The sequence below is a fragment of the Micromesistius poutassou genome, assembly GCF_964030765.1.
Source record: "Micromesistius poutassou genome assembly, chromosome: 2".
Classification (NCBI taxonomy): Eukaryota; Metazoa; Chordata; class Actinopteri; order Gadiformes; family Gadidae; genus Micromesistius; species Micromesistius poutassou.
The window spans coordinates 23,737,026-23,744,821 of NC_140272.1; the positions used below are offsets into that span (position 1 = coordinate 23,737,026).

Here is a 7,796-nt window from a genome sequence, read left to right on the forward strand (position 1 = left end):
CAGAAAAGCAAAGCATTCGTATAGGTTGTCAAAGGGATGACAACGCCCCTGACTTCAGTTATTTCAGTTATTTTTTAAGTATACGAGCACAAAAGTGGCATATATGACACAATCATTATGTACAGTGTCAGATATAGATGCAGAGATTGTTCGAACACATTGATAGGTTGCATGATACATGATACATGGCACAAATCCCAACAAAGAAAGACTAGGATTTTGGAACAAAGGATGGATTGCATTTAATCTTTTCTGAGTGGCCACTTACATTCATGAGGTTTAGCAGATGCTTTTATTCTAGGTGACTTAAAATAAGTACATTTCTTAGAAGAAACAGAAACAACAATATCTCACTGTCGGTACAGTAAGGAGGTCCATAGAACCAAGTGCCAAGCCCCCCCTTAGACTGGGGTAGCCCCGCCCATTCTGCCGGCGATTTGAGTTTGCCCTGCAGAAGGGTCTGGAGAAGAGCAATACATTTCTTTCTAGTTTTGATACGCTTTTGCGGGAGCCAATCACCAAGCTGGCTTTCCCCTCTGGCGCACTATTGGCTGGTTTTACACCACTAGCCAATTGCGTAAAGAGTCTTTTGAACTAGGCCCGTTGATCAGGCCTTGATCAAGCAGCTTCCCCAGACTAACTCTAAATCTACGATTGAGCGTTGGTCTGGCAATAAATGGTAAAAATGGTCCTCATTTATATAGCGCTTTTATCCAAAGCGCTTTACAGTGTTGACTGACATTCACCCATTCATGCACACATTCACACACCGACAGTGGAATCAACCACGCAGGGCGACAGCCAGCGGGTCAGGAGCAGTCAGGGTGAGGCGTCTCGCTCAGGGACACCGCGACACTCAGCTAGGAGGAGCCGGGGATCGAACCAGCAACCTTGCGGTTACCAGCCAACCCGCTCTACCTCCTGAGCAAGAAATTAAATAAATCAGAAAAATAATAAATGAAATAAAATAAAATAACAGGAACTGCCTAGCAGGGACTCCTGTGCCGCTCATTCACATACTCGGCAACGATAATCTGTGTTAATGTTGGGCCTTCCAACACACACCCAGTGGAACCATAAGGAACACAATGTGCATTCAATCTGAAAGAAGATAGATCAATTAGATATTTGTTTTACTAAAGAATGCAATTTAGACTTACTTTAAAGGCTGACTACCCAATGGTCCACGGTTGCCTCTGAGGTGCTGCTCTCCTCCCCACAAAAACGGCAGAGTTCTGTCAGGTCATCTGTTAAACGATTTTCAAATTGCACAATGGATTAAGTAGGCCTATAGGCAAATGTTTTGGTGAGGTCCATATACAATAATTGATTGAAGCGTACCAGAATCCTGCAACAGTTTGCTGGCCATTTTTGTGCACATGGAGTTTATCCCCACCTCATCCACCTCAAACTCCATGGCAGCACCTTGCAACATAAGCTCTGCGATCTTAAAATACAGGTTAGTATTATTATTTTCCTTTTAAAAGGTTTAAGATTGTTATTGGGCACATAATCTTACTTTGCAAACAATAACCCCACATGAAGTAAGGTCCTGCTGGCGGGGATGAGGCGCACAGCCACCTCGACGGGTTCACCTTTTTTTTGCGCATGAAAGCCCTGAAGACAAACAATAAATAAAACTATTGTTTGTTACTTGCACACCAGAAATAATTTAACATACTTGACATATAAAATGCCTTAGAATATATTCTGGATTTGCTTACCTTGTTGAATCCATGCACTGTTTTATTTTGTCTGCGGTTGCCCCGAAGGGATCAGCATAGACGGCCCGTCCCTCCTTTGGATACATGGCCTTTTACAGACCGGATACGTTAGTGTAATCTTAGAGTAGTAAATATAGCTACATAAATTGCATTAATTAAAGTGCAGTTACAACTAATGTCCAATGTCCGTCTTTGCAGACAGCCCCGATCAGCACGTCCCACTCCATAACGTCAAGCTGTAAGAGATGAGTTGAGTTTTTAAGATGTTTTTATTGTTAATCAATTCCTTTTAAAAGCAACTATGGTCCTTACCCTCCTCATCCCCCGTGATGTGCCATTCCAGATGGTGGTCATCTCAAAGGTGTCTACCACAAGACACCTTTTCGACCCCAGTCGTGTCAATGCAGTGAGGTATGCATTAACAATCTAAACAAAAATGATTCCAATTCACTATCATATCAGCGAGGACATATACGCAGATTCTCTTTGTACATCCCAATTAAAGTGAAATTGAGCACACATGCACGAGCCCGTCTCTCCGCCCAGTCTCCTCCCTCATTTAATATGCTAATTCGTATAAATAGGCCTGCAGTAGCGCGCTCGTTAGGAGAAAGGAGAACATGGAGAAAGGAAGAAAAAATAACTTTAGTGAATGCGAGGTGGAGGTGCTGATTTCGGAGGTAGAGGCCTGAAATAAGATCTTGTTTGGCTCTCTTTCCTCCGGAATCAGCACCAAAAGCAAAAAACTGGCGTGGGAAAACGTTGCCAAGTCGGTCAATGAGGTTGGGGTGGAAAGCCGAACTGTGACTGACATAAAAAAAAAGTGGTCGGACATCAAGGTGGACGTAAAAAGAAAGGTCTCTGCCCACCGGAGAAGCGTGGGTCAGAGCGCAGCGGGGCGGAGTCTGGGAGCTCGCCCTATTTGAGCAAAGGGTGGCAGCTGTGATTTGGGATCGGCTCCTCTTTGACCAAAAAATCATAATAGTCGCGGAATACCTGTTAATTTTGAATGCGACCATCTTCTAACAAGGCCAACACTGCCATTGTCAACCTATCGATTATTGCCACATTTTGCGCAAGCTTTTATATTCTCATTTATTTGGATGCATGCTGACGATAGGTTGTATCCATACACCCAATGTGTCAATATGTACCATCAATCATTGATGGATTGATTTTAAGTAACAATGGCTTGTGCTTACTCCACTCAACATCACATAATAATATTGCAGTCAATAATTTCACAACAAATGTGTGAAGAGAGATCATATGTAATGCGTGGTCTGGAAAATATGTAACGTTTAATAAACAAGCCATCACTGAAAATAATATTGCTGGGGCTTCCTTTTAATTCCAATATTGACAATTTAGTTTTATGGGTCTGATTAAGTTTAGCCTAACAACAGTGTCACATTATGCGTCTCGACAACAATAACGCATGATTGAAGCGCATTTAAGATCATGCATTCCAACGTTCAAATCCACTTTGAACTCGCCTCATATTGCAATATTACTTCATGACTCGTGATCGCGTAGGCTTAATGTTGTTGCGCTGCATTGCTTCTATGTGCCGCCAACTGACAAAATGCAGCAGAAATGTGCGTAAGCCAGGCATTTAGTTTGCGTGGAGAACCGCACTTTCTCACGTCAAGTCAGTCTTTGTACATCCGAACGTTTGCGTGAGAAGTTGCTTACGCAGCTTTTTTGTGAGTAAGCAACACCAATATGTAGTGGAGGGCTCCATCTGGTCAGAAATGGTCGATTTAATGTTAACATTAGCATTTTTTTATTTGATTATTCCCCAAGTCATTTTTTGTTTATTACTTTTACTTACCCTGGAGCACGAAGTTGGAGGCTCTTCTTTTTATTACGAACCGCTGTTGCTTATTCAACCCCTCAGGGTACTTATTCTTGACTTTAAAGTCAATAAGTTGCTGAATAAGAACAGAATCTCTCTCTCTCTCTCTCTCTCTCTCTCTCTCTCTCTCTCTCTCTCTCTCTCTCTCTCTCTCTCTCTCTCTCTCTCTCTCTCTCTCTCTCTCTCTCTCTCTCTCTCTCTCTCTCTCAATACATACCTACTCCCACATTATTGTGACATTTGTGCCACCCTTAAATAGGTTCAACCAGCTGCTTGTTGGTTGAACCAACCAATTAAAAACAATTAATTGATTATGTAATTGCCACACTCTGGGCACTTTTTATGTGTCACTCCAATGCAACGCCGCCTTAATGCACGGGCTTACCTGGGCTGAAGCCCCAGGGCCTACGACGATCAGGGGCCTATCATAAGGCAGTGAAAATATATTATAATTTTTTTTTTACTGGCTCATGATAGGCCCCCTGATCTGCGTAGGCCCATCGCTTGGACAACCTGTACGTATGCTTTGTTTAGATATTGTTGTTTCTCTTTCTTCTGACAAATTTACTTATTATAAGTCGCTTTGGATAGAAGCGTCTGCTAAACGCCCTAAATGGGGGCCACTCCGGAAAGCAGTATATATATACAATCCATTGTTTGTTCCAAAATCCTAGTCTTTCTCTAATTGGGATTTGTGCCATGTATCATGTATCATGCAACCTATCAATGTGTTCGAACAATCTCTACATCTATATCTGACACTGTACATAATGATGATGTGTCATATATGCCACTTTTGTGCTTGCATACTTTACTGAAATAACTGAAGTCAGGGGCGTTGTCATCCCTTTGACAACCTATACGTATGCTTTGCTTTTCTGAATAAACTTTGTCTCAAAGTGATACCGCCTTGCATCACGTTGATTTCCGAAGTTGCTGCTAGCTGCTTCAACACTGTGGCTCATCGGCACAATGGAATAGACTCCCAACTTGCAATGTTTTTTCCCCAGAATGGAATGAGTTCGAATCCCGTAATGTTTATATATTTGTAAACGTATGCTTTGTTGAGCTGAATAAACGTTGTGCCTCAGAGTGATACTGCCTTGCGTCACCATGATTCTGGAGCTCGCTGCTTAGAGACGACGCCACATTAGGCGACCCAATAGATAGCGACAGAGTGCATAAGAGTGTTTTTGGCTGGTTTCAAGCAGTGGAGGGAGGGACACACATTAGGTTTTGAATAACTGGTGTAATGGCCTCTTCTTTTTGGAAAGGAGACAAATACCATGGTCTATAATAACATGGACAGTCGGGTCACAAGTTGATCTGGCTGCTTTTCCAGTTTTCAGGAAGACTAGTTGTGATTTTTAGTACTGCAGCTGATGCCATCTCGGTGGGTCAACGGCACAATGGAATAGACTCCACACTTGCAATGTTTTACCCCCACAATGGAATGAGTTTAAATCCCGTAATGTTTATATATTTGTAAACATTAATTTTCCATTCATTTTGGCTTAAAACGGTTAAACGTGACACGTTTCCTCCAATTAGACTCCAAATACGAATGAGATGGGAATATTTTTACCATTTTTATTGAAAACGAATCAAAGAGGCATTCGCAAGCACAGCTACGCGTCTGGTCCCGATTTCCAACATCTGCCGTAGCCACGACAACAAGCGACGCATTCGGCGGGTGGTCACCAGTTAACACGGTCACCATTTGAACACCGGGTCCGGTTTGACAGGTCTGTCCGTGTCTCCAGCACTATAGCTATTATATATTATATATATAATATATTATAACTGTAGCCACTAAAATTAAAAATTGTTGGCACAGCATCTGGCTTCAGGCGATTGGTGGGACGGCGAACAAATCTCCCATCTTCAGCAAAAGCTTCCTCTTCGACGTAATCAGACTCTATAAAGTAGGGATGTTAATAACTCAAAACTTTCATGGTTGAATATCAGTGGGTGGTATGAACGAATAATCTATTATTCGATGTGTGCCGACATTCACAGTGTGCTGAGAAAGGATGCTCTGCTCTGAGTGTAATTCACAGTTAGGGATGTAATATGGGGTCAGAACAGTCTCATTAATAATGAATGCACAGAGAAGGATTCACAAATGTATTTTGTGATTTATACATAAATTACTCTCTTCTCACAAATACATTTCAATGCACACACAAATGGATATCGGCATGTATTTATGTAAAATAAAACCATGAAGAAAAATAAGTTTCACAAACACATTTCTGATCCACACACAAATGTGTCTTGTTTTAAATAAATGTAATATAAATCCATAAATATATGAATTTAAAAAAATATTTGCAATTTTCATCAAAAATGTATTTGAATGTTGTTACATTCATATACAAACTGTTAAACTTGAATTTCCAAGACGCTTTTCATTTGTGAACTTGTTTGCATTTGTGTGTGAACTGGTCTGTATTTATATGTGGATTTTTGAGACTCTCCTGACGTGGCTGGACAGGACAATGGTGCTTTTCGACCTCAACTCTATCAGTTGTCCGAACAGTAATAGACTGCAACGTTTGAGGTTGTGTGATCACATTTTGAAATGGTCTTACACTCTTGACAACAGCTTGCTTTGATCACATCTTAGTGATCGGACCTCAGCACTCCTACATGGGAAGCTGTACAGATGGGCCGATTACTTCAATTGTACGTGTGTGCAAGCGATACATGTAGCTTTGCTTAACGATACAAGGGAGAAATGCGGTTATTGACTGGCACTACGGCATAACACTGTGTAGAGAAATTGTGTACCTGCCGATGGAAGCACTGGCCAACAGCTGTCAGCAGGCCTCAATCATCGTGACACAAGAAACGTTTTTGCCTTCTGTGGCCGTCAGCACTTGTCAAATTAACGTGTTAAACAGCACTAGCATATGGAAACCTATGCACTGATTACCCTGCAACCGTTGACGGACATGACAACTACTGGTCTTCAGATCTATCAGACCTTTGAAGATTAACATCTCATGTCGGGAGAGCATGGTGTTAAAAACATTGGATGCTTGGACCTCATCCAGAAAAGGCCAGGGATTGAAGATGTCGCCTCCTACATGCTAAGATTGACATATTTGCACTCAATTCACGCAGTGTCACCGTACGATGTGGCCATGCGTTGACGGAACTCGGGAATGGAAAAAGTTGCACAGGTGCAACCGTTGTCGGCAGGATTCGAACCTGCGCGGGGAGACCCCAATGGATTTCTAGTCCATCGCCTTAACCACTCGGCCACGACAACACACCGACGTCACTTTCAAGTCTCTGAGTTGCTCGAACACTAAGAGTGTGGAACATTTAGGGTAGGTTGCTTGATCTAATTTTGAAATAGTCTTCAATTCATGACAGAAGCGTGCTTGGATCACATCTCGGAGATGGCAGGGATTGAACCTCAGGCCTTCTACATGAGAAGCATACGCTCTGCCGTTGAGAAACATCCCTTGTGTTACTTCAGTCGTACATCTGTACAACCGATTCCTGAAGCTTTGCTTAACGATAGAAGGGACAAATAGGTCATCGACTGGCACTAGGGTATCGTACATTTCATAGAGACTGGGAGTTGAACCCAGGGTGTCCTATTTACAAGACAGGTGCTTTGACCAGCTAAGCCGCAGTACCACTTTTGATTTGTTCACTTGAGACACCAATGAAATATGTCTCATGTAGCGCGACCCGCTCATGTGTGAAGCCATCAGAACTGGCATCTAAAGGGATTCCAATTGAGTGGGGTACTTACATAACACAACGTACTGCTGTGATTAGAACCCTGCATCTTCTGTTGACTAGACAGTCACTATGACCAGCCAAGCCACAGCACCACTCTCAGGTCAAGAGAAATGCTTCAGCAAACGATTGAGAATACAACGAAAGAGGCCTGCACTACCATGACATGTTTCTGTTGATCCTTTAAACAGTATAACGCATTACTGTTTAAACATTCATTAAACAGTAAATTTCAGCAATGTCACGTGATCGGATAATTGTTTACCTCTACAACTGACATAAACGTCGTTTTTCTCTCCCTGTATTGTGGAGATGCCGGGGATTGAACCCGGGGCCTCATACATGCGAAGCATGCGCTCTACCACTGAGCTACATCCCCTTTTTGTTCTTTGGCCTACATCTCTACCATAAATACCCGAAGCTTTGCTTAATGATACGGCCAATCAATAGGTTGA

General features: G+C 42.3%; 2 non-coding genes across 2 annotated transcripts; both read right to left on the bottom strand.

Annotated features, from left to right (window-relative positions):
- Positions 1-6,777: 6,777 nt before the first annotated feature.
- On the bottom strand, positions 6,778-6,859 carry AC3HAE_009736 (transfer RNA serine (anticodon AGA)). The gene has a single exon. It is a non-coding gene; the product is annotated as a tRNA-Ser (tRNA).
- A 789-nt stretch (positions 6,860-7,648) lies between these two features.
- AC3HAE_009737 (transfer RNA alanine (anticodon CGC)) lies at positions 7,649-7,720 on the bottom strand. Its single transcript has one exon. It is a non-coding gene; the product is annotated as a tRNA-Ala (tRNA).
- Positions 7,721-7,796: the final 76 nt, after the last annotated feature.